Source organism: Typopeltis vanoorti, chromosome 10 (assembly GCF_054136105.1).
Source record: "Typopeltis vanoorti isolate ZY-2024b chromosome 10, IOZ_Tvanoo_1.0, whole genome shotgun sequence".
NCBI classification, from domain to species: Eukaryota; Metazoa; Arthropoda; class Arachnida; order Uropygi; family Thelyphonidae; genus Typopeltis; species Typopeltis vanoorti.
The window spans coordinates 86849963-86877080 of NC_143558.1; the positions used below are offsets into that span (position 1 = coordinate 86849963).

The 27118-nt window shown below is 34.5% G+C and overlaps 1 protein-coding gene across 1 annotated transcript in view; it reads right to left on the reverse strand.

Annotated features, from left to right (window-relative positions):
- The window catches only part of LOC150102567 (exportin-1-like), a 448940-nt gene that overhangs the window by 421650 nt on the left and 172 nt on the right, over positions 1 to 27118 (reverse strand). The gene's annotated exons all lie outside the window — the stretch shown is intronic.

A 27118-nucleotide genomic window follows, 5' to 3' on the forward strand; every position in this document is an offset into this window, starting at 1 on the left:
TACTATAAGCTTTCTTCTGTGATACCTTAACTGCCATGCAATCATCATTCCACCATGATTTATGGAAGTGTGAAAAATCAACAGATGTTTTTCGAATTGCAGTCATAGCAGCTTGTGTATTGTCATATGATTCACTACATTACTAATAGGAGAAAAGCTGACCAATGCAGAATCAAATTCTACTAGGGAGGAGAAAGTAAGCCAGTCAGACTGCTCGATTTTTCCATCATGATATCTGTGACATAGTACATGGTTACCCATGCAGTAAAGTGAATATCATGGTAAATGATATCCGCTCCCAAAACATCCCCTTTGCCTACTGCTAAATACAAGCAAGAAAAGTGAGAGTGAGTAGACAGTTACATCAATGGCCATGAATGTTCAGGTAGGTGTCTGGAAGACGTTGCTTCCTATATTTAAGAGGGAGAGGATATTGTTGAGAAAATGCTCAACAACACTCTAAGGGAGAAAGGAAGCAAATCATACTGCTCAGGGATGTTGTAGCAGAGGATCAACATATATGTTAGCCTCTCTACTAAAACACTTTCTTCCCCCCCCCATCAGTCTAAGAGAGTTTACCATTGGATGTTGTAACTTGTGTGATGTACTGCCTTTTCGCCTCCTGGTATGAGATGCTGTGCTCACTTTTCTTTTCTTTCTTTTAAATCACCTTTTCATCCTTCCACCTTTCGCATGCTCAAGAGTGCACATTGTGTGATTTCTCTCTCTCTCACACACATTTATGGCATTTTGATATTTCTTGTGGGAATATCATCCATGAGTATTCTCATGGCTGTCACTCCTACATCTTTCATTTCATAACAAATCACTTCTACTCTGATATTACTCCTTAAAAACAGCTCAAAGTTTTTTGTGGAGGTAACCGTGATTGATGTTCTCCCAATGGATGTTACATAAAGGAATGTCTCTTGAACATTTTCTTCACTAATTTTGGGAGATTGTTTACTGGAAACCTTTCTAAATGAAGGGCAACATTTTCACTAGTGGACATTCTTCATTCAAATATTGGAAAGATTGGTATATTTACTGCTGCCTTTAATGTTTTTTGCTTCTTCATTTTGTTTTCAGTTGATGTTTCAATAGTTTCTGGACATGATTGGGATTTGTAGTCTGTGATAAACTTTAGATGAAAAATTACTCATCCTTAATATGAATTTGATTCAGCCAGAGCTTCCCACCATGGATGTCCACAGTCTGGCAAGCAATAACTGCACTCAGGAGTGGAATGCCAGGACTATCCCAGATGCCATACTGACAACACAGCAAGTCCTGTCCCCATACCATTAGGAAGAAGCCACTGTAATACTGTTAACTCTTGTCTATCTGATTGATCCTCATCAGGCCACTGATGACCTTTGATAGTATCACGACTACTATGAACACCCCCCCCCTTTCCAGATGTCATACCACATGGTAAACACGGTGGCAAGGCACTGAATCTCAGTGACAACGATCTGGAAGATAGCATAAATAACAAAGACCCCGGAGAAGTATAGCAAAAAATATCGGAAGAAAAGCATAGAAAAAGAATAAGAACAAAAAACCAAAGTACCATCATTGGGATGTCCCCTCCACCATAAACATACTTCAAACAAAAGTGCTTGCCTGGAAATCATGATATCCCATTTTGAATTTAGGTGGGTGATTATTGTTATCGTCTGGTGTGACACCACTGCCCCGTTTATTGGAGGCCTAAAGTGGCTCGAAATAGATCCATTTTGTTCTCTAGAGCAGGGTTCCAGACTATGTAAAAAATAAATTACAAATACAAAAACTATATATAAAATTGATAAAAATGCAAAATCCTTTGCCTACCCACAATACAAAATGTACTATAGGTTTGTAAATAACCTTTTGTGGATGGGAACAACATATTAAAAAAAAACAAAAAAATACAGATCTACATCTTGGTTGCTATATTCTCTTCCAGAGAATATAGCAACCAAGCAACAATATAGCAACAATCAGAAAAACAACTATTAAAAATTACCATAAATACAGAATTGCATTTCACATTATTGACATTTTTTCAATGTTGAACAAAGTTTGATAACTGTTTTTTATTGTTATATGTAAATCCCACCAAGTTTTAGAGACCAAATGTGGAGCTCTTCTACAAGCCACTTTAGGTCTCCAATAAGCAAAATGGTCTTAACACACTAAGCAATAAAATTCATCTGCCACAAAATTCAATTTACTTTACAGAAGTTATATTTTCTATCATGATTTACAGTGTTGTCAAATTTTTAAAATTCAAATCCCCCCCCCCCTCCCATCACCTGCTGGCCAAATGGTTATGTATCTGCTCTGCAACCAACAGGCTGCAGGTTTGAATCTTGCAATGGGTGTCGATTTTTGTTATTGTCTTTAGGTGGAAGATGAATTTCCTCACCCAGTGAGAAATCACTACCACAAAATTTACAAACAGATAGAGGGAACCACTATGGGTTTTCCCACACACACACACACACACACCAATTTTTATATGAAAAATTTTGAAAAATGAGCCATAGACTCAGCCCCTCTCAAACCTTCTATCTGGCTAAGATAAGTAGATGATTGTTCTCTATTTGGCCTCATGGCCCAGACACATTAGACTCCTTCCTCAGTCACCTCAACAGCTAAGAATCCAGTTTACGATAGAAAAGGAAAATAACAATAGTTTACCCTTGCTAGACACCTTACACGCCTTCCTAATGGTACACTTTCCTTCACTGTATATAGAAAACCTATGCACACAGGCAGATAGATTCATAAACTCTCCCACCACCACCCCACTCAACAATATGGCATTATTAAAACTCTAACCAAGAGAGCCTGCAAACTTTGTTCCAGTGAAACCGCCCTTCCAACTGAACTCAACCACATACACAACACCTTCCTCTCCAATGGTTACAGAGATTACAGTATTAAAAGAAGTTCCCACCCATTCCCTGGCCATTGCTTCAGAAGGAGTTCAGAAATGCCATCCCTACATCAGTGACACATCTGAAAAAATAGCCAAGACCTTAAAAAAAAGTACAATCTCCACACAGCATTTAAGCTCCACTGCAAACTTGCTACCCTTATTCGTTCTACCAAAAAAAGATCCCCCCCACCTCTCTCAATGCCTGGAGTCTGTAAGTACCCTGTTCCTGCAAGCAGGCATACTTTGGACAGACAGGTAGATCAGCAACCATCCACCTAGAAGGGCACAAATCATACATCTGCAACCACGATTATGGTCAGTCTGGCCTGGCACACGTTTTGGATACAACCCACAGGATTTCTTGGAAAAAAAACCATAATGCATTAATAAACCACAATAAATTCAAAAAAAATAGAAAGACTATTTTTATAATCTGTAGCAGCACTCAGAAATCAACCAAATCTAAATTAATAAGGTGGCATTAAACTTCCAAAAATTTGAGAAACATTAATCATCAGTGATCCCACCTTACGTTCTAGGCCACCTACAATCGCCCATAGAGAGTGCACCACCTAGATGGGACTTGAGTTACCCACGTGTTTAGCTTGTGTATTGTGTTGTATTTGTGTGTATGCTACATTAGTTTTTTTGTAATCCGTGAAGATGTCTCAATGACAGATGAAATATTGGAAGTATTAAAATCAGTTTTAATCCTTTCCGAGTGCTGTATACATTCCATTAAGCCTCCAACATGTCCTCACAGCACTTAAGCCTCAACACACAGTCACATCATATCCTCTTCCCTCCCTCCTTGCCCCAAAAAACGTGAAACCAACTATTAAATAAATTACTGTACCATCATTCAAAATTCAGGAATTCCCATTATATCAGATTTTACCTTTACACATATAAGAGCCATACTAAAATTAACTGAAATTTCATCTTTTGAATGCACACCATGGGCAGGGCTCAACAAATCATGCAGAATTGCTTGCCTTGCAAAAATTCACTCATTTCTCCCCCCCCCCCCAATTGTATTAATTAATGATGTCCCAATAAATTAACAGGAGCTCACAAAATTAATATTGCTTTAGTATGGTTTTTTTTTTAATAAATAAAAAATAATCTCTTTTTGTCCAGTATGCTGCTACTCACCAGTTCACAAACTACTTGCCATAGGCAAGTGGATGAGTGTATCTGTTGAGCACTGACCATGGGCATTGTAAAATCTCTATTTCTCCATATTTAAACATTTCAGGTCTACTCATTATCTACTCTAGCTGCCTTTCCACTTTTCAAAAGTTGGTTTCTAAGTTTTTTCTAATTCTAGCACTGAAGCAATCATGATTCCTCCAAGATATTTTCTATCATGGTTCTGTGACAAGTCACCTCATTTAACTACCTAACCGGCCAGGAGGTCTATAAACGTCAAGTTTATCATGGATGCGAAGTGCATATTAAAATTGTAATACCATTGATATTACATTGAAATATATAATGGATACGAAGCCTATGTGCATTTCATCCATAATGACCGATTAGGTGGCCAATGTTTATTATATTCAAGGAATATGTTACTTAATATTTATCCACAAAATGATATCAAATAGAAATTTTTTTTTTTTTTTTTAAATAAGAGTTTCCATTTGATATTTTTTTGTGGATTAATACCGGATAACATATTCCTAGAATGTCCTATCTCAACAGAAAACTATGCAATGATAATTTTTTATATTATCTGGAGATGCCATAATTCATTTTTCTTAGTTGCCTCAAATTATATTCTCAAAACTTACTTCCGCTAAAATATTTTCATATATAAAACCAGCTTGCCTATATTTTTCTTTATGTTCTCTATCAGCATATACTGACCAATAACTCTATATGATTTAGTTTTCTCAGGGACTGCTTTTTAATCTTGCTGTAATTTCATACTTCCTAGGATAAATCAATGTTTTCTTCAAATTGTGTTGAACATTTTCTGTTTTCAGCTCTCACTTTTTTTTCCAATGTCATTTGCATATATGAATAAAAAAGTTCACACCTGAGAGTTCAGCAATTTTCTTTTTTAATGTGGTTGTTGCCTTCTATTCTACATCTCTTGTATCAACTTGAACAATAACATGATTAATAAGACTCCTTGATTTTCATGCATTCCCTCCATATGAATTCATGCTGAAGAATAATGTTAGTAATAAGTGTCCTAAACAAAAATCTGGTATTTACCATTATTAGTCCCCTTTATCCAAGTTTTCTCAGAACATTTTTATAGGTTTGGGATTAATTTCCTAGATCACTGTATAGGTTAACAAACAACTTTCCTCTTTTTGCAGAGTGCCCTCTCTGATGGCATAGAAAAATTCCTCTCCTTTTTCCTTGGTCAAAACTCTAAGAACACACAAGTGTCACTCTCCAATTTTCTTAGTTTTACCCTACTTAGACCTGACTGAGTTATATTCAAGAAGTTTAGCTTCATGTCATCATCAGATAAAAGGACTAACTTTAATTGCACTTTTCTATCTAAAATGTTCTAGGATGATCTCACCTGTTGCTAGATACCTCTTTCTTGGAGCCTAATTTCAATAATTCTGTAAAGATTTTTTCCCGCTTATTGTGAACAGCAGTAATAGAGTCAGTGTGAAAAAAGGGGGAGGAGAGAGTGTGGCAAATGCTATTAAGTAGGAAAACAAAGAAAATACAAACATTTCTTACTTCAATTTTACAACTCAGTGGATTGGTAATGGTGATAAACAACTTGGGTGATGATTTCCTTTACTAGCAACTGATAGCCTGAAATCTAAGAGGCTAAATTGTCACTTTTATATCAAATATTTTGAAATTAAAGATAACCTTCATAAGCAGAAAGTCATGCTTAGAATGATATTTTCTTAAAACCAATCTATTACAAAGCTCATATGTCACCATATAAAGTAGTATATCATTAATTTATTCAATGATTAAACCCAAAATGCGTTTTAATAATAATAAAAAAAAATTAACAATTTTATATTATTATTATCTAAGACCTCCAGGGAGTCAAGGACTCATCGAGAGAGAGACTATGAATCACCCAAACCAGCTGCCATACCTTCTCTTAAATTCGTTCAAATTAGATGCACTCACTACCCTTAAAGGCAAATTATTCCACTGACTCACTGCTCTATGAGAGAAAAATCTACTTGCCCTTTCTTGACTGCAAACAAACTTAACTTCCATGGATGTCGCTGTGTTCTCTCCTCATCTTCCATATAACAAAAAATTATCAGATGATATCCTATAATACCCATTCAAAAGTATGAATACTCTTTTTCCTGTTCTTCTTCTTTGGTGCATCAATCCGCAGATTAGTAAATATAGCAGCACATCACAACATCCTGTCTTGTGACCTTCTTTTTATCTCTTCATAACCCTTAGCACCAGTTAGTATCATTATGTTATTTATATATGAAATTCTTGGTCTGCCTTGTGGCCTCTTTCCTTCTACAATCCCCTCCATTATTTCTGTAATCAGTCCCCCATGCCTCAAATGGTGTCCAATTAGGCTTTTTCTTCTCTTATTGATGTGTTTCATTAATGACCATTCTTCATGAACTATATTTAGAACTTTTTCATTACTTTTTGTTTCTGTCCAACTAATTTCCATCATTTTTCTACAGCACCAAAGTTCAAATGCCTCCAACTTTTTCATGTCATGTTTTGTTAGAGTCCAGGTCTCACAACCATATAATGCAATGCTCCATATGTATGTTTTCACTAGCCTTTTTTTTGAGCTGGATGCTAAGTCCTTTACTGGCATTCTATAACAGAAGAAAAACTGTTTCTTCTGTTATAGAATGCTTTTTTGGCTAGGATTATTCATGCTTCAATATCTGATTGGTTTCTTCCATCTTCTGTGATAAGACTTCCAAGATTTTTAATGAGAATACCTGTTGTATTAGGTTATTATTTATTTCCAGGTTTATTTTCATTGGATTTGCTTTATTTGTAATTAATGATTTTGTTTTCTTATAATTAATTTTTAGGCTGTACTGTGTGAAGATTTCTTCCATCTTTGTTAGGGTCGCTTTCAGTTTGTTTTCGTTATCAGCTATAACTGCTGATAATGAAAATCCGCAAACCGTAGCCAGTTAATAATTCCATTTATCTTAATTCCTGTTTCTATTAGTTCTTTCAGTTTATTTATTGCATCCTCAATGTACAGATTAAACAATATGGGTGAAAGAGAGCACCCCTGTCTTACAACTCTACGTATTTTTGCTATAGCAGTTTTTGTTGTATTGCTGGCTGCTTCTATTAGGGCTTCCTGATGCTTGTAAAGATTAAATATGAGCCTTCTATCTCTCCAAATCTACCTTTATTGTTTTTAGGAGGTGAAATATTTGATTCCAGTCAATACTATCGAAGGCTTTCTCCAAATCAAGAAAGACTATCAGAGTATTTTGATTCTTCTCCAATCTTCTTTCAATAACTGTTCTTAGAGCTAGGATTGCTTCTCTTGTCCCCTGCTGTTTCCTGAATCCAAACTGATCATTGCCAACATAGCTTTCAACCTTCTTTGTTAGTCTTTTTTGTATAATTTTGAGTGGTATTTTCAAAGCATGTGATATTTAGCTTATTGTTCAATGATTTTCGCACTTGTCTGCATTATTTACTTTAGGAATGGGTATGATAGAGCATTGTTTAAAATCTTTAGGAATGATCCCCGTTTCATAAATATCCTTTATGATCTTGAAAAGGTATGACTTAGTTATGTTTCCTGAGTATTTTATTAATTCTGAAGGGATGTTATCAGTGCCTGGTGCCTTGGTGGTTGACAATTCATTCAGTGCCCATTCAAATTCATCTTTTAATATAGTTGAACCAATTTCTTCCACATCATTTTTCCTGTTAATCAGTCTGTAATCCACATACAATATATCCTCATAACCTAAATCCTATAATCCAGATATAATCTTTGCAACCTTTCCACAGCTTCTTTATCCTATTGGAACCCAGGAGACCAAATTTGCGCACAATAATTCAGGTGCGGTCCTATCAAGGCCTCAAAGGGGCAAAATGACTTTCTTAACCTTACATGACAAGGTTCGCTTTAACATCGCAATTATTCACAGAGTTGTATTTGTAAATTTTGTTATGTGACCTTTGAACTTCAAATTCCTATCTACCATTTCACAAAGATCCATAGCCTCAGTATCTTGTAGCATAACCCAGCTAATATAATTCTATTCTTGAAAGACACTTGTGACATTAAATTAAGAATTATAAACAAGTTAACACAAGAATATTTTAATGTTTGCCAAATATTTCAGTCTGAAACTAACAGACTATCCTCAGTGGCTTGATAGGAACAGTTTTACAAGGTGGAATACAAACAATTGATCATTCAAAAGTAGAACAAGCTGTGTGATGTTACATTGCTAAGCATTAAAGAGAGGTAAATTTCAGAGTGATGAATAAATTGCAGGTATTAATTCACAATTTCATATAACAATCTTAATTTATAAATTCAATTAAAGATCACATTAGACTAAATGTAAGAATTGAAGGTCTCAATTAAAAAAAAAAAATTTTTTTTTTTTTAGTGTGTTATCTGGATTAAACTTTCCCATATTTTTGACAAGGATATACAGTCATTTCGATTCAAGTTAGGGCACTGAAGTAAGACCTCAGCACTCTCTTTGAATAGGCGTTCAAATTTATAATGACATCTGTGTAGAAGACGAGTCTTGGACCAGAGAATGTTGTTACTAGTCTCTATCCCATGCTGCACCAATCCAGACTTATCGAATTTGTTGTGAAGAATGTACGATTGATGTTCTTGTATTTTTTTTCCATAGAGCATCCGGTTTGTCCAAAATACGACAGATTGCAGTTACAAGGAACTTGATATACACCAGGCAGAGACATAGTTAAGCATTTATCTTTAGAAGAGGGGAAATAGGTGGATATTTTGTTAATAGGGATATAAGTGGCTGTTAAATCATATTTCTTCAGAATTCGTGAAATTAGTTCTGAAATCCTGAAAATATATGGAATTGGAAAAAAATTTTTTTCCCCCAATTAAATGTTATATTTGATTGAATTTATAAATTAAGATTGTTATATGAAATTGTGAATTAATACCTACAATTTATTCATCACTCTAATGAAATTTATCTCTCTTTAATGCTTAGCAATGTAACATCATGCAGCTCATCCTACTTTTGAATGATCAATTGTTTGTATTCCGCTTTGTAAAAACTGTTCCTATCAAATGTCACAAGTATCTCTCAAGAATAGAATTCTGTTCCTACACGGGGAAAACTTTACCAAAAAAAAAAAGGAAAAATAGCTAAACTATTTGTAATACAAGGTAAGTTATGAGCAAGGATCACTTTTCTGAAAAAATGCTGCGATAATCAAATTATTCCTAACTTCGCTAAGATAAAAGAAACCATCAAATCTCCTGGAGCTCAAAAAATCTACAGGAACACCAGCTTTAATCCGTTATCAACTCAGAGAAACTAAACATGATCTTGCTATTAACATTCGTCAAGTTGCTGATTTCCATACCTTTATCTCCACAAACTCAGATCCACAACTTTCCAACATAATTCTTAATGTGGCTAAACGCTCTATACAATGTTCAAATAAAAAAACAGAATCGACGCAAATTTGATGTCCTTGTTTCTAAAGAAATCAAGCCTTTTCATGTTCCAGATAATTGGGTCGTCAACATGTCCGGTCACCCTTTAACGAGTAGTGAAACACTCATACTCTCAAAAGGACATGATTTTGCTATAGTCCCTAAAAGGATTCCTTATTTAGAATTCCTGGTTAACATCGAACGGAACATTTTACACTTACTAACATTTAAACTGACAGCTACTTTCATTTGCCCAGATATTAGAACATCAAATTAAAATCTGATATTCCAATATCTAGTAAATATTTCTGGAAGCTCCTGAAAGATGGGTGATTTTTGTTGATTTATTGAGTGTTTTCTTTGATTTATTGATGTATTTTTAGTATATTATTGCAGCTTTTTAGTGCATTTATTGTACTACAGCACTTAATGACATAACTGCAGAAATATTATTTGTTTTTACTACTCTTAAGAATGGTGCCAAAAACTTGTCACAACAGGGCCGTGTGAAGCTCAAGTTAAAGTTGTTATTGCTGAAGAGAAGGTTTATCCGAGGATAATCTGACATTGTAAATATCCTGATTAAAAGAAATTATTAGAAAATCAACCAGAGAATTAGAAAAAGTGGAAAAACATTTAACGAAACCTATGATAGGAAAAAGGATCAGAACAAGAAGAGGCAGGAAAGCACTGAACTTGGCAATGATAATAATAATACCAACAAGTAAGTCAATTAAAATTTATGATTTTAAAATCAATTAAGAGAGGCAATATGGTTTGGTGATTCAATCTTAAAATTTGTGCTTGTCAAGGGGGTCACTACTTCTAGTTTCCGGAGGGGGGGGATTACAGATGACAACCATAATCAAAAAACAGAAAAGAAAAATAAAACAGATGGTAGTTCTGGTAGGGACTAATAATTTAATTAGTGAGAAATAAAGTATGAGAGAGGACATGAAAGGTTTGCTGAAAGAAGCGAGAAAGAAATGTGAGAAAGTAAAAATTGTAGGTTTGCTACTCAGATATGACAATACTGAGTTAAGGAGGGCAATGATACCAAATGATTCCATGCGCAATCTGTGTAGAAAAAATGGATGCGAGTTTTTAGATGTGCAGAGTATGTTTGATGGCAGAAAAGACTTATAAGAGAGAGAGATGGCCTGCACTTGAATTCGTTAGGCAAAGGAGCCTGGAAAAATCACTTATTGGTATGAGACCTAATGCAGAGAGTCGTGAAAACTAGATCAACAAGGAGGAATGGGAAAAAAAACGTGTGAAAGTTCATGAAAGCGTGATAAAGATGTGATGACTTCGAACATGGTTATGCATCTGACAAAGGGGTCTTTATCATATCACTCTTCTCTTTCTCTTGTTTACTCTCAGTCTCCTCATAATCCCAATATAATGTACGTAACTCTTCATTGTACCTTTTCCATAATTTATTTATTCCCTCTGAACCCAGGAGACGAAACCTGTGAATAGTAGTCCAGGTGCAGTCTTATCAGGGCTTTGTAAAGTATGATTTCCTTATCCTTATTTATCAATATTTGTTTCAACATCACAATTAATGCTTTGGGTTCGGACCTTATGAATATGTTTGGGGAGGGAAAAGAGAAAGTTCTACAACAAAGCCAAATAGATTGTATACCTAATTATAAGAATAGGCTAGATGGTGTTGTATTTATCATGTCAAATGATAACTACATTTGACATGATACAACATGGAACTCAGCTAAATAAAATGCAGCAAATGACAATGGATATGAGGATGAAGCTAGTGATCTGTATAAGAGAGTGACTAATGGACAGCCATCAAAGAGCAGTATATGGAGAAAGATGAATCCAGGAGAAGGTAGGTGGGACAGTGTTGTGCTGTGCTGCAGGGTTCTGTACTTTGGAAAGCTACTATTTAATTTGTACATTAATGATATATGAATGATCTAAGGCAGGGGTTCTCAACCTTTTCCAGTGGCGTACCACTATATTTAATTCAAGATGTTAGATGTACCAGTAAGGCAGTGGTACGCGTACCATAGGTTGAGAATCCCTGATCTAAGGGAAAGGATTGAACTGCCAGCTTTCTGACTGGACACTCACTTCGGGTAATGGCACCCTATCTTCAAACTATACAACCAATGCAGAGGCCCCACAAAGCTTTATTCTCCCCCACCCTATACATAAATGATCTACTCCAGCAGACTACCAACCCAATATAGTTGTTCTGATGAGAGCATATTGCATTTTTCCTTCTCATTTGACAAACCTGCCGATGCATAAATCAACATAATCCAGAGCATTAAATATTAAAGATCTCCAAAACATTCATCAGTAGGGTTTGGATAATCTTGTATATTTCAATACTAGCAAAACATATCTCTGCCTTATTTCAGATAAAAAAGAACCCTACTCTTCAAGCCTTACTTTTGACAACACTCAAAATCCATCTTCTTGGGATAACATTCAAATATCTCTTGGTACAAACACTACCTCCTCTGATTCCAACAAATTAGGTTTTCTTTTTCCCTTGATGTGTTACTTACTCTAACTTCAAACAGCTCCATCCAACCACTGAATGATGATCTCACATCCAGGATGGTTTCAATAAGAGCCTATTAAAGATACTGGACTCTGTACAGTATCTTTAAGTGCTGATTAATGACCCCTCTCTAACACACTTTACTAATTTTTCACATAGGTACTCTGTTTCTGCTGCCTGTATCTTCAACAAACACTTCTAGAGTATTTGTTGAAGTAGCATTTCTCGATAATACCCCACTCTTATCAAATTCATTCAAGCACATGCAGCAACCAATTAACACTCATTCACAATGCATCTCCAAACTCAGAGAGCAAACTTCTCTTCGTTCATCCCTTCCAGTGCTGCCCTCACGAACAATCTGCCATTTTATGTGCTTTCCATGAAATACAATCCACAGTTCAAGTAAAATGTGAAGAAGTTCCTTCTTGCCCATCCACTATACTAGTGTACTATATGTTGACCAACCTCTCATGGATGGGTACCCCAACTAAAAAAATTAAAGGGGGGGGGGATCCAACTGCTTGCCAATGTTGCAAAACTGGCCAGATGTGCAGAGATCCCGTTAGATTATTTAAAAAGACTAGCAATGTGAGCAAAGAGTTGCCAGTTTAGCATAGTAAAAGATAAGGCTAATTAAGCAATCTGGGATGAAAAATTAGCTATGTATTAAGCTAATAAAATTGAAATATGAGAAACTGTTGGGGAGGGTGAATTGAGGAGTGAAGTTTAGGAAGAATATAGCAGAAGTAGCTGAAATAACTGATCAGGATTATCTACATGTTGAAGAATGCACAAAAGCAGAGATAAAGTGGTTATTATTTTTCTTTATAAAGTTTGATATACACCTAGGATTTGTCTACTCTTGCCTATTGGGATTTCCAGAAGTGCACAGGTAGGATATCCTATTCAGGCCCATTACTGATAATAAACAATGGAATAATGAGAAGTTGACCAAGCTGTTAATTCTAGCCCATGCTTCTATAAACAATAAAATGCTGTCTTATAAACAATTCAAATTTTAAGAGTAGTTTCAAAAAATCTTCAAAACCAATTTGATAGTTCTGAATGCTTGGAGTGCATACTCTATTCTCAATGAAAAAAAAAAAAAAAAGCTAATGCCTTTTTATTCCGGTATAGGGAGTAGGCGAGGCCATTTAGCCCTATCGAAATCGTGTTATATATAAATATGTTTATCCAGTTTTGTGGATAAGATATCAGAAGTTTTAACTGAGAATTTTGTAATGACAGTTGAAATCTAATCAGGCCTTTTTATTGGAATGATGAGATGTTTAAAATCTCAGTTTTTAATTATATTGTATAATTTTTCTAACTTTCCTTCTTTCTAAAGTTAGAAAAATTATACAATACAATTAAAACAAGATTTTAAACATCTCATCATTCCAACAAAAAGGCCTAAGATTTCAACTGTCATTATGAAATTCTCAATTAAAACTTCTGTTGTTATCCACAAAACTGGATAAACATATTTATAACATATGATTTAAAGAAACTAATTATTTTGAAATTAGTTTCAACATCCTGGTTTCTTTTGACATAGTGTGTAGTTCATGAACATGTAGTTCACAGATCAGTTGAAGTTCATGAAAAGTGTAGATTCGGTCCACCAAGCTATTATTTCATCCAAAAATAGCATCTGAACATAACTTCAGAAATTACCATTTTACTCAACTTTTATAATTTTTAATTCATAATCATCATATTCCCAACATGTACCCTCAACAGAGTGTACAGAATAATACTCGTGGACTGAATCTAAACTTTTCATGAACTTCAGCTAATCTGATTAAGAGCTTACATTATACTAATTCCTACTGACAAATTTTTTTAAAAATGGACTGTTATCTGTCAGAACTTCAATAATGTCAGATCTTACATTTTGGTCTAAGGCACTTCTAACAAACAATCAATCCACGTAGATCTTGGGCTTCCTATGGGTCTTTTGCCTACCATCCTAGTATCACACACCTGCTTTGATATTCTATCCTCTCCCACTGTGTAAGTGAGCATACCATCTAAGATTAGATCTGCTCATCCATTCCTGAAGACTAACATTGTCCAGTTCCTTCCTAATAACTTTAGTTTTAATGATTCTGACAATGCCACCTGTTAACTCAATTTTTCTCCAATTGCCTTTGATGTTTCCAGTTTTTGATCAATTGCTATTTCTAATCTAATCTAGTTCTCAAATCCACAGGTTAAAACTGGTTTGAACACTGCCGTGCATACAGATACTTTATTGTTTTGATTAATTTTTCTCTTATTCCATATAAATTTATTCAGTTTACTAACAATACTAGCTTTGCTTACTATGTAGTCCATTTTCATATTCAATCCTCCATCTTTGAAGAAAATTGTCTTTCTATTGGATTCCCATTCAAGATACAGCTAATGTTTTCAATGCTCCTGTATATTTTCATAGTTCATCACAACAGTTATTCAATTTAGTTAAGAATCCTGAAGACTTGTACAGGATTTATTTAGGAGAACATCATCTGCATAAAGTAAAAAGCTGATATAACATCTTGAAATTTAATATCAGGCCTAATGCCACTTTCCTTCATAATGAAATCAATATAGATGATGATTAACAGTGGATATATTGTGCACATTTGTCTCACATCTGACTTTACAAACCATCTTCCTGTATTTTCAATTCTAACTGGTAATCTGCAACTTAAATATAAACAATGCAGTGGTTGATATAACGTTCCATTTACACCACAGCTTTTTCTTGGTATACCTTATTGTGCCTTTTCCAGATCTGCAAAACTCAAATACAGATTCTAGTTATATTCCCAGGATTTCAACTGTTAGTTGAAAATCTGATCCAGATCAATCTGCAATGCTCAGATTAAGTTCCATTTCCATTTTATAGATGGGTACTATGCCAATCATCGGAAATTTAACTTTCTTCTAACCAGTCCTTCTGAATGATGCAGTCAGTCAATGAAAAACTTTTATAGATCCATAACTGTGTATTTCTGGTTGAATATGGTTAGGTAGCATAGAAAACACATGATAAAAATGAAAAAGAATTGGAGTGCTGCAAGAGAATTTTCCTAAGTAGAATGTGAAAGAAGGAACTTGCAGTCAAACACTATTAGATTTGATCACAGCATCAGGTGGAGTCTCAGTTAAGAATGTGCTGTTTTGCAACCAGTTGATGAGTATTCATGCTATACTGACCTTGATAGTTGCTAACTACATGGATATTTCAATTAACACAATTACATACTGAACTTAAAAGCTAGAAATGACAAACTCGGGAGAATACTATCTTTAATCTCATGGTATCAGTTAATAAATGGGAACGATATCAGCAATGAATGGGAAGTTTTGAAAAGATGCTTAAATGAGAAGATGATGTGGAAAGAATACACGAGAATAAAAGGGTGAGGAGTTATGAAATAAAGTATAGACCAGAAATGTTAAGTATTGTATGGAAACATAAAAAGAAATTGCATGAGTAGTCCTGAAAAATTCAGTCAAGTTTAAAAACAATAAAAAAAATTAATGTTATGCCATAAATAAAAGAAAGCATGAATAAATTTCTTGAATGCAGATAGTAACCTTCTGTCAGACGCTGATGAGGTGGTTCAAATAATAAGTACTCACTTCACTAAGATCTATCAACCTTGTACGTAATATGGTGCAGTGCTACCAATATAAGGATAAAGAGATACAAGTGCATGAGATTGAGGTTCAAGAGATGTTGCATAACCTGAATGAGAATTCAGCAACAGGATATCCCCTTTAGTATGTGCTGATATCCTATCATCAGCACATACTAAAGGAATGTTCGGTTAAACTGTCTAGGCCCTTGACAACTCAGGAAAAATATGAAAAGAATGGGAAAACCAGTGCAAAACTCATGTGTCTAACTACCAACCTATAAGTTATCACTGGAATGGTGGTCAAGATTTTAGAGAAGTTGCATAAGAACTTGAATAAAACAGCTGGTTGACAGACAAGCTATACTTTGCAAGGGACAGCATGGATTTACTAAAGGGATGTCATGTTTCAGCAATTTGCTCATTTTTTATAATGTTATGGCTGAGTTAGATAATAAGAACTGACACAATATGATACTACTAGACTTTAAGGCATCTGAGAGAGTACCACATGAAAGTCTGTTGCATAAACCAGACAATATGGGATTGGAATATAAATTATTCACTTGGATCTGCCAGATTTAAGATGGCCAGTGTACCCCACAGATCACTCCATGGACTCTTGCTGATCAATCTACAGATTAATGACACTGCTAAGGATCTGACAGAAGATGATTAATTGCTGGCTGATGATACAAATACAGACATGACAATCAGGGATGCTACTGACATCCAGCATTTACAGAATGACTTGAATGGGCTGGAACTTAAAGCAATTAATGGCTGTCAATTCAATATTAGTAAGTGTAAAGTTATACACTTCGGCACGATGAGACATCCAACATCATAATGTAGTGGTCGGACTATGCTATGAAAAACTGAGCCAAGGGATCTTGGAGTTATGGTGGATATAAATTTGAAGTTCAAGGGTTACACACAAAAATTCACACATAAAAAGGATATATGGTGTGGAGATTCAATCATACAATATGCAACAAATGACTGTGTGATTACTTCAAGTTTTCTGAGTGCTGAAATAAAAAACTTAACAAATATAACTTAAAAGCAGAAAAGAAAATATGGTAAGTTTGGTATGAACAAATGATTTACCTGGTGATAAATACAGTCTGAAAGAGGATATGAAAGGAATGTTGGAAGAGTGAAGGGTAAGAAGTGAAAATAGCATGTTACTTAGATATAATAGAAATGAATAATGAAGTAGGAGTATGATGGCAAATGATTCAATATGTAAGCTGGGTAGACAGAATGACTACAACTTCCTGTGCACTAACACTGCAAGATCTTTCCTTAGCCTGATCAGTTCCTTCTAGCATAATCTCACCAATATAATATGCTTAGATATCTCATTACATAAAAACTTATGTAATGAGATATCTAATGTAATTATGTAATGAAATATCCTCATATCTAATGTAATTTATGTAATGAGAGATCCTCATACTCACTGCACATTAAAAAAAAAAAAACAAGTTTTTTTTTAATGTGCAGTGAGTATGAGGGAAGAATGGATTTATGCAAGAGGGATGGCCTATGTTTGAATGTGTTCAGCATCAGTAGTCTAGAAAAGCAGACGAACAGAGCCAGGGAAAACAGATTATGATAGAAGGAATGGTGAGAGGGTGAAAAAAAAAGGGGGGGGGGGCCAACCATGTTATATAACTATGCTAATGAACAAATGTACATAATAAAGGAAATTATTAAGAGGAAAAATAATCAATTGTGTGTTCATCTCCAGTTCAGATAAATTTATTAAACAAGTGAAAGGATGCCAGAATAAGCAAGGCAATACAAAAGAATAGAAATCTTGAGGTTGTCCAACTGTGTCATTCAGACTACAAAAGTGAGTATACAAAAAAGCATGCAGGTAACTATCATCTATACATGAATGTCAGAAGTGGCAGAAACAAAGGGATAGTTTGTTGTCTTGGTGAACATGTTGAGGTCTCAAATTGTAGGCATGTGTGAGATATGGGCTATCAGAAGCAGATGTACTAACTGGAATCAAGTAGAAATGGTAAAGCATTTTTAGAATGGCCCACTGTTATTCAATCTTGCTATTAATGACAAATGGGAGGATTTGACAGGTAACATATAGTTTGATGACAATAAAAAGATAAGTAAGGTAATCAGGAATGCAGCTGATATGCAGTACTTGCAGAATGATTTGAATTGGCTGGAGATATGAGTACATGAAAATGACTGTCAATTCAGTTAATAAATGTAAAGAAGCTATGCAGTTTTTATGTAATGAGATATCTAAGCATATTATATTGGTGAGATTATGCTAGAAGGAACTGATCAGGCTATGAAAAGATCTTGCAGTGTTAGTGCACAGGAAGTTGAAGTTCAAGGGCAATACACCAAAAAGATAATTGCAGTGATGAACCAAACAAAGGATAGAAATTATTTTGACTCTTTACAAGGCCTTGATACAACCTCTACTGGACTACCGCACATCAATCTGGTCTCCTGGGATGATGTAGATACAGTGAAAAAGATGCAAAGGAGAGTGTTAGATATTAGGACTGGAATGTAGATGAGGACAGATTGTGGACTACAGACACTAGCAAACAGGAGAGAGTGGCGATATGATTGCGACTTACAAACTTCTGAAAGGTCTCTCATTGAGTAAGTGTGTGGGTGACTGGAATTGATTGCACCTTTTAGGTTGTAGTGCAGGTGTGATTGAATTCAAGAAGCTGGTGTGGGTGATATGCGGACTTTGAATTCGTCCCTGACTTCCTGAACATCTCTTAATAATAATAATAACAACAAAAGTTCTCCAGACTTCATGGGAACTGATAATTGTAAAAATTAAGATTCCAAGTTGCATGACTGATATTTCTTCTGCAGTACCCTCACTGTTTACTTTGAACTCTTAGTTCATTCGACTAACAACTGGCGATAATGAAAAACAATACTCATTTTGTTTTGTTTTCTGGTGCAAGTATTTATTATAACATCCCAATGACATCATAAAAACAATGTAGACAATCACAATTCACTTCATTATTTTGTCACTTTGTTAGCCCTAGAACTAACATGATGTGCTATATGTAAATGCCATCACAAAAGTTATATTTAAAAATATATCAGTTTGTCACATTTGAAAACCAATTCTGAATTAGTTTAATTTCAAGTATATACCTTAAATAGAGAATTACCATTAAATTATTATTTTATTTTTTTCATGCTACACATTTTTGTCAGAGTGGTTATATTTTACAGAGTAATGTTTATCATCAAGTTTCGGGGCATATATCATTTCAGAGTTTATGTTAACTTCTAAAAACGTATTTCAGTTTCCCAGAGGAGATTTCGAAACTTCTCCAATCACAATCACAGATAAAATTCTGGAATAGTAAATTCACAGAGATTGTAGGTTTTATGAAAATTGAACATAGAAAAGTTTTAGATCATGCAATTTTGTTTTTTTTTAACTTTTCATTTGTGATCTTCATTTTAAGAACACACACATATGATGAATTATTGACTCGGTTGAAATACATATTGTGAAAAGAGTTGAATGACTTAAACCGAGAATTAGGTAAAAGGGCGGAGGGGGGGGTAATAGTAAAACACGACTAGTTTCAGCTTATAACAGCCTTCATCAGGTGACATTATAAAAGAAAAAACACTAAACACTGAAGGTTAAAAAAACTATGAACAACATAGAGAGTCTCTACATAATTAGTATGAACACGTTGTAGTTGTATTTAAAGTTGTTCTTTCGTTTGTTGCATTGTTAGGAGAGTTCGTGCTTGCAGCATCACGTGAACACCAGTACATAATTACAGCTGAATGACTATCTGGGAAGTTATAGCTCAAGTTATTATTTAGATGTTCACGGTTGAGGATGATTTCCCTAGATTCTACGATTTTTCTCTCCAATTCATCATGGCAATGAAAGATGTTAGTAGATCTGTCTCGGCGGACTGTATGACTTGGGGTTTCATCATTAGGATTAGCCGAGAAAAGGATATGGCTTGATAAGGCACTGGCTCGCTGTCTCTTGTAAGCAATGTCCCTCATATTCAAATCAATAGATTTGTCTGTCTGGCCAAAATAAGGAATATCACAATCAACACCAGGAAATTTAAGATGATGATGACATGGTTTTGGGTGGCTTATTAAGGAGCGGATTTTTGGAAGTGGAGTGAACAAAGTTCTGATATTATATTTTTTTAGAAACTTGGCTAATTTTTGTGAAACTGAATTTATGTAAGGAATAGATATATTGACTTTAAATGTATTTATTTCTTCTGTGTGATGACTAGGAGGATTAAGAAGGAATTTTTCAATAATTCTTTTAGAATATCCATTAAGTACAAAAGTAGTTTTGAGACAGTTGATTTCTTTTTGAAGTTCATTTGGGTCATCAAAAAGAGAGCGAGCTCTATGTCCCAAGTAATAATAATCTATGTCCCAAGGTAGAAATTATTCCAAGTTTTTGGAGAGGGAAGTGATGGGAACTGACTATGAAGATATCTGTTGGTACGTGTAGGCTTTCTATACATCGAAATTTTAAGTTTACCAGAAGACTAGGTCAGTTTCACATCCAGGAAAGGCAGGGAACCATCAGTTTCAAGTTCTGCTGTGAACTTTATACTTGGATGTCGACTATTGAGATGTTCCAGGAAATCCATTAGGGAATCATGTCCATGGCTCCAAATGAGGAAAACGTCATCCACATAACGTTTCCAAACTTTAGGTGTTAAAACAAAGGAAGAAATAGCCTATCTCTTCCTTTGCTTTAACACCTAAACTTAAAATTTCGATGTATAGAAAGCCTACACATACCAACAGATATCTTCATAGTCAGTCCCATCACTTCCCTCACCAAAAACTTGGAATAATTTCTACCTTGGTACACAGAGCTCGCTCTCTTCTTGATGACCCAAATGAACTTCAAAAAGAAATCAACTATCTCAAAACTACTTTCGTACTTAATGGATATTCTAAAAGAATTATTGAAAAATTCCTTCTTAATCCTCCTAGTCATCACACAGAAGAAATAAATACATTTAAAGGCAATATATCTATTCCTTACATAAATTCGGTTTTACAAAAATTAGCTAAGGTTCTAAAAAAATACAATATCAGAACTTTGTTCGCTCCACTTCCAAAATTCTGCTGCTTAATAAGCCACCCAAAACCATGTCATCATCATCTTAAATTTCCTGGTGTTGATTGTGATATTCCTTATTTTGGCCAGACAGACAAATCTATTGAATTGAATATGAGGGACATTGCTTACAAGAGACAGCAAGCCAGTGCCTTATCAAGCCATATCCTTTTCTCGGCTAATCCTAATGATGAAACCCCAAGTCATACAGTCCGCTGGGACAGATCTACTAACATCTTTCATTGCCATGATGAATTGGAGAGAAAAATCGTACAATCTAAGGAATTCATCCTCAACCCTGAACTTCTAAATAATAACTTGAGCTACAACCTCCCAGATAGTCATTCAGCTGTAATCATGTACTGGCATTAATGTGATGTTGCAAGCACGCACTCTCCTAACAATGCAACAAATTAAAGAACAGCTTTAAATACAACTACATCGTGTTCATACTAATTACGTATAGAGACTCTATGTTGTTCATAGTTTTTTTAACCTTCAGTGTTTAGCGTTTTTTCTTTTATAATGTCACCTGATGAAGGCTGTTATAAGCAGAAACTAGTCGTGTTTTACTATTAACCCCCCCCCCTTTTACCTAACTCTCGGTTTGTCATTCAACTCTTTTCACAATATATATATATATATATATATATATATATATTGTGAAAAGAGTTGAATGACAAACAATATATATATATATATATATATATATATATTTTTTTTTTTTTTAATTTATTATTTTTTTTCCCTGGTATACTACACAGAAATTCACATTAAGCTTTCTTTAAGGTGATAACATCACCACGCTATGTGATGCTTCTACTTTAGCCATCTGGTTAAAATAAGATATTTACCAACTTTAAAACAAATGGAAGGATGGTCCTATATAAACAAACATACCATAATAGCAATAACTCACATTTCTCCTGAAATTTTTAATAATCACTGCAAGATACTAGAAAATCTCTTATGGTGATGAACGTAAGGGAAAAGGAAGATGCACATAAAGTGGTATACTTACAATTTGCAAAGGCTCTACCACACCACGATTTGGTAACTAAATTGAAGCAGATAGGACTGAATGACAAATTAGTGTTAGATAGACAACTAGCTCTCAGACAGGTATCAGCAAGTTGTGTATGGGGAAGGGCAGGGGGGGGGCAGTATCCCAGATGACACAATATGCAGAAATAAAGTTCTGGTCCTTGAACAGGCCTCATATTGATTATTATATTGATTTGGTCCCATAGTTTTCATGGTGATGAGGATATGTTGGATAAGGTCCAGAGAAGACTAAGGTGCTTACTAGTCTTTGGTATGTGAGATATGAATACAGATGGCAGGAATGCAGTTTGTAAAGCCTTGTGAATAAGAAGAAGAGAGGAGATATGATTGGGACATTCAAATTGGCCAAGGGTTAATGAGGAAAAAAATTTTCACAGGATGGGAGAAAGGGTAGAACAAGGGGAGATCCCTGGAAGCTATATGAGAAGGGTATGAGCAGAGACATAAGGAGCAGGTCCTTTGCATAGAGTGAATGGCGAATATAACTGCCATAATATAACACATTATGGCAAATAATTACATTGAATGAATTTAGAGTATGATCTGATGGACTGTGCATGTAATAGTGTGTATCTCCCACGAGTCTCAAGAATCCATGGAGGTCTGGTTTTAATAATAAGGTGTTAAATGTTTTTTCTAAAAAATATGTCACATAACTTGGAATCAAGTTGTAAGAGTGATATCCACATCATACAAATGGTTACAATCATGATAAATTTTTCTAACTGATTACAAATTGTATAACATTTTTTATTTATGTTTTGTCCTTTTGCACTAAAAGTGATTATTGGCACCACACCTTAAGATATTCTCAGTTGGTATTGACAATGCTCTTTGTTGGAAGGACCTGGTTTCAATTTCTATCTAACATATGAAGAACCTTTATCAAAGTTTTTCAACTAAAGATAAGTTTGCTCATCTTATATGGAAGTGACAGGCTTTTTCCTCCCAAAAACTTTTTTTTTCATGTATAAACAGGTAAACTAGCTAAAAGAACATGCAATCTACAGATATAATATGCTAGCCTCACAGTCTTAATTGCTTTGTCTGTGAATCCAAATCAACCAACCAATCAACCTTAAGATATTTATATAAGTTGAGAAAAACATTATTATTCCTTCCTGATGGCTGAACCAAAAATAATATGCAATTCAGCAGTCTGAAGGGATGACATCCCTAATGCCATGTTCTCAGATTGTGGGTAGAACATAAGCTGAGTATGTACCAAATATAAAATAATAATTACTGTTAACAATTTAGATATATAAATATGAAATTTTAAAAACGTTGTCATGAAACTTTATAAGAGTAGTTGTAACCAGTTTTATTCTTGAACATCTGTGCACATCACCTCATAATTTCAGGATGTGATCTCTGACTGGAGAAATTTTAATAATTCCAACAAAAAAAACTAAGTATAAGTTAAGCTGTCGTAGTGCAATTGGAAGAACAACGGAACATTGCGCCCACTGATTGGTAAAGACCTGGGTTCGATTCAACGGCTTTTTCAGTTGAAGGTGAGTTAGCCGATCTCATATGGTGTTAGCAGGGTTTTTTTCTCCCGGAAACTCGAGTTTTTCATCCCACGTACAGACAAATCGGCCTTCAGAACACACGCAATTTACAGACAAAAAATACTATTGTTGGTGGTGATGATGGACAATAGATGTAGTAGTAGTGGAGAGGATGAGATGTATTTAGCAAAGTAGAGTAGTGTGCCCTCCCACGATGAGTCCTTGGACTCCCTGGAGGTGTCATGTAGTAATAATAGTAATAGCATATTTAAATGTAGACTTATCTTCTAAAAATAAAAAGGTTCTCCATGTTCTTAACAAAACAAGGATATGACAACCACTAGAGTAACCATATGCCAAACCTAAGGCAAAATAATAGGTGAAATAAAAATAATAATAGCAACAATAATCACTGTTCTTAAATATGTACATGAAGTCATCAATTATAATTCAAAATTTTGAGGAAAAAAATTATATAAAACTTTTCATTTTAATTATTTACATTGTTAGTCTTGGTTCATATTTCTTCATTCATATATTAAAAACAATCAATGCATAAAGAACTTAAAGCATATTTTCTTAAATGAAATCTTATTCAAGAATCAATGCGTTAAAAATTCTGTACTGTTCATTCCCAGTTCGTTGTCCTCTGGTAGCGTCCTCTAAAAAGAGGGTCGCAGCAGATGAGCAGGTCTTCTCCATTTCTCTCAGTCTGTTGCCTCTGTCATTCTTAAACCAGTCCATTCCACGATGTCATTAAATCACTCTTTGGTTGGCCTTCCACGTCTTCTCTTCCTTTCAACTTTCTTTTGTAATAAAGTTCTTGTCAGATGTCCTGAGGAACCGCTCAGAAGATGTCCTGCAAATCTGTCTTTCTTTGCGTAATGTTTTTAAGCAGTGTTCTTTCCATCCCAACTCTTCTTAAAACTTCTTGTGATATTCTCTCTTTTGAGTTCATTTCACTCTGCAGGCTGTTTAATTAAAATGCAACTCTCAAAATGAGCAGAATCTTAAGTATTGAAAGAGGCTTTTCTAATGAATGATAGGTGTCTCTGTAGCACAAATAGAAGAACAGCAGAACATTAAGCCCTCTGATTAGAAATGACCCGGGTTCAATTCTCATCATGATGAGGGGAGTCCTTATATGATATTTTTCAATTGAAGGTGAGCTGGCAGATCTCATATGGAGGTAACTAAAAATTCACACATTTACCACAGTAATTAAATTGTATTAATATGTAAATATTTCATCAAGTATCTTAAGACATCATAAGTACAGTTATTACAAACAATACTAGGAATTACATTCAAAGGAACAGTTAGTGCACATGCTTACATTGGAATCCCTGTGCATACAGTATTGTGTTTGAGGAATTAAAAAAAAAAAAAAAAACGGCTGTAATTTAAAATTAAATTAACATATATCTGATAAATTTATTTTATATAATTATGGATAATAATTTTCCAAACTTTTGGGATAGTTAGTCATTACGGTTCAGATTGGGTCTGTGATGTAAGGGTTCAGCCTTATGTCACAGACCTTATATAAATGCTCATGTTTATATAAGGATCTATGTAATAGCTTGGTGTTTTCCATTGGATCCTATGATTAGGGTTTTCAACTCCATGTTGTGTGAGAGAAGATTTGTGCAGTTTGATAATACAGACGTGGTCTTGATGTTCTGAGATGCGTTTATTTATAGATCTTCCTGTTTGTCTGTAGTAAGACATCCTACAAGAAGATGGAACTTCATATATGCTAGGTAGCATCATAGGTGAGATTTTGTCTTTTGGAGAAGGTAGCAAATTGTGGATCTGGTTGATAGGTAGTGGCGAGTTTGTATTTCTTCATAATTTTTGACAGATGTTCCGAGATGCCTTTGATATATGGTATAGGGGTGCTACAGGCTTTTTCTTGTCTGGGTTGATGTGTAGGGAAGTGACTGATGATTTCTTGTTGTTTTAGGATTGTACCCATTTAATAAGGCTGTATCTTTTGTTCCTTTGAATGCAATTCCCAGTATTATTTGTTAATAAATGTACTGATAATGTCTAAAGATGAACTATCTACATATTAATAAAATTTAATTACTGTGGTATATGTGTGAATTTTCAGTTATGAATACTCCATAGGTTTCACTATATAATAGACTCATACAGAGGTAGCAGGGTTTTTCTCTCCCAAAAACTTTTCATCCCACATACAGACAAATCGGCCTTCAAAACACATGCAATTTACAGACAAAAAATACTGTTGTTGGTGATGATGGGTGGTAGATGGTACTGTCACAGTAAGACAATTAAGTAGTAGTGGAAAAGGTGAGTTGTACTTAGCGAAGTGGAGTAGAGTGCCCTCCCACAAGTCCTTGGACTCCCTGGAGGTGTCACATAATAATAATGACTTGAATGTCTTACATGTTATTAAAGTATTCTTAAAAAATCTGAATAAAGATGCAATCTGAAATATACAACTTTTTCTTGCATACCAAACTGGATAATACTCTTTAATATAATTACAGTATCCTAATTATATACTTCATTGTTTACTGTACCTGTAATTAACCTTCTTTCACTCACTGAAAGATTTCAGTTCTTGTGAATTTTCTAAATAAAAATATATTTCTTAATTTTATTTTTTCTTATTATTAGTGTTCTGCACGTAGACACGACTATGTAATACAGAAATGAGATGAATTCCCTCAAATTATTCATCTTTTAACATAATATATGATGGGCAACAACATATTTATTCATTCATCTTCAAGGCCCACCTTTCCTAATTGGGTTGTGGGGGGCAACAGCTGCAAGAGGCACTTCCAATGGTCACGATCCTCCACCACCAAGCTGGTGTTCAACTGCATATATGACATGATATTGTGGTGATACACTACTGAAGACTCAAAAAGTTCTTTTTTATGGCGGATAATAAAGGAAGAACTACCCAACAACCACAGCTTCAATAATAACAAACTGATGGACAAAATAATAAGGTGAAGCATACTAATCACCATGGAAGATCAATGAAATCAACGGTACAGGAAATACAAAAAAATATTGCAAAAAAATTCTAGCATCTATTTTTAAATTACGGTGCTTGATTCTTTGCCAACAATTAATAAGATAATGGCTCTAACCATGCATTAAATCTAGATAATATTTAGTATTAGTATTCTTTTCTAGGTCTCCTTGGAGTAGCAGAACTCATCGCGGGTTATTCAGTGCTACTTCACTGGATGGTTCAAGATGTGGATGCATCCTTTCTATCTAAGCAAATGACAAAAAACACGATGACATACTCTGAGCCTTCTGAAAATCTAAAACGTGAATAGGAATCGTTCATAAACAAGTGTTTTTACTTCTACTAAAAGCAATTCGAGTTCGTAAGTAAAAATAAATACACATAAATAAAGAATAACAAAATAAAGTTATCCACATGTATGTGTACACGAACGGTACTCAAGAAACTCAAAATTCGCTATTCAAGTCACTGATATATTAAAAAGCCTTGACACAGAAGAACCTACACACCCAAAATTGATTCTTTACAATATCATAGGAATATAAAATTCCTCTTGTATTGACTAGCATTACAAAGGAACGTGATATATGTCAACAAAAATGGCGACTTCCATTACGAATTGTAACTAAACTTCTACTAAAGAACTGTA